Raw genomic sequence first — 1,747 nt, 5'->3', positions numbered from 1 at the left:
TGGAACTCACTTTGTAGACCAGGCTGGCCTCGAACTCAGAAATTCGCCTGCCTCTGCCTCCTGAGTGCTGGGATTAAAGGCGTGCGCCACCACGCCCGGCAGTAACTGTTTCTTATTGGTTCTTTCTAGTCTTTGCTCAAAATTGGAAGCTGTAACTAACTTCCGGGATGTCTCTAGTGTCTGTCCTTTTGCCCTTCATTAACTGAAGAATGGGGCACTGCTAATTACTTAGATTGATTGCATTTTTATTCTGCTGCTACTATTTCTAATTTAGTAAGAAATTTTTTTTCTTTGATTTTATTCTTTTTTCAGTTTCCATGAACTTCTTTTATTCCTTTCACAATAGTGTGACAGTCTTCTGCTGACTATAGTTCTTTAGAATAGCTTTGAAGAAATCTCTGTTCTCCACTCTTACTCCATGGAATCCTGTCCTTGTCAGTTTTCCCTCTCCCATGAGTTTGATGATGGTCCACATTTGGCATCTAAGCAGCCTTTTTTTTTTAAAGGTTTTAAACCAGAGACCAATGGATTTAGGAGTTTTAGAGAACAGTAAAGAGATAAAACAGGTCCACCAGTTGCCCACAGCTGTATTATAATGCCCTTTCTGTGTAACACAGTGAGCCTTTTACCCACACCAGTAGTCTGCAATAAAAACTTCCCACTCCACGTAATACATTTTCTTGAAGTTTTACATCATTGACTTTCTCCCTTTCTATACCTTTCTTATTTTCATTGTTTAATTCTGGTACTGTTGGACAATTTATTACTCATGTATTATTTAGATTATTTCTTAGTTTTAGCATTCTAAATTAATATCTGTGTGACTTGAACTAGGCCTCACCAGCATGGAAGCAAGAGTTTTCAATGGGAAAAGGGAACTTCTGGGAGTTGTCTATGTGCACACTTTGTCTTCTTGAACAATTGTATTGGATTATTTCACTAATGCCTGGCTAGTACTAAGTCCTTGTTACTTTGGTTTATAAAACAACATAAAGTAAAACAGAACATTATGGTGAAACAATTTCTTTCCTTTTCACAAAGATTCTTTATACTGTGTGTAAACATGGCTTTGTGTTTATTTGTATGGGCGTGCACACTCATCACATCCTGCGGACATCAGAGGATAGTGTGTGGGAATGGTTCTCTCCTCCTCCGTGTGGGTCCTAGGGATTGAACTCAGGTCCTTTTTATCTGCTCACCCATCATACCAGCCAGGAATAGCTAAGGTTTTTTAAAACTTTGAAACTGTCTAACTAATATGATGTGTTATTCTTGATCCCTCCGCCCTTTGTTATCTTCTTAAGCACACAAAATATGACCTATACTCTTTACTTTTATGTATTATCTTTCTTTACTTTATTTTTATTATTGTGTGTGCATGCAGGTGTACATGTGTCCTGAAGTGTGCAACAGTCAGAAGCCTTTGTAGGGTTAGTCCTCGTTTCCCACCTTTATGTGGGTTTTGAGGATCAAACTCAGATCGTCAGGCTTATACAGCAGATGCCTTACCATCTCTTGGCCCAAATTTATACTTTTTTTTCTTTTTTTCTTTTTTTTTTTTTCCATAAAAAGGTATTTTGGGCTTCCTTCTTTCTCTACGGTTCATGTTACAACTTTTAGCTCTTTTTTTTTTTTTTTTAAAAGATTTATTTATTTATTATATGTAAACACACTGTAGCTAACTTCAGACATACCAGAAGAGGGCATTCGATCTCATTACAGATGGTTGTGAGCCACCATGTGGTTG

General features: G+C 37.3%; 1 protein-coding gene across 12 annotated transcripts in view; it reads left to right on the top strand.

Moving 5' to 3' along the window:
* The window catches only part of Emsy (EMSY transcriptional repressor, BRCA2 interacting), a 70,366-nt gene that overhangs the window by 29,022 nt on the left and 39,597 nt on the right, over positions 1–1,747 (top strand). The window lies entirely within an intron of this gene.

This window comes from Mus pahari, chromosome 1 (genome assembly GCF_900095145.1).
Source record: "Mus pahari chromosome 1, PAHARI_EIJ_v1.1, whole genome shotgun sequence".
NCBI classification, from domain to species: domain Eukaryota; kingdom Metazoa; phylum Chordata; class Mammalia; order Rodentia; family Muridae; genus Mus; species Mus pahari.
This window is presented reverse-complemented; position numbering and strand designations above follow the sequence as displayed.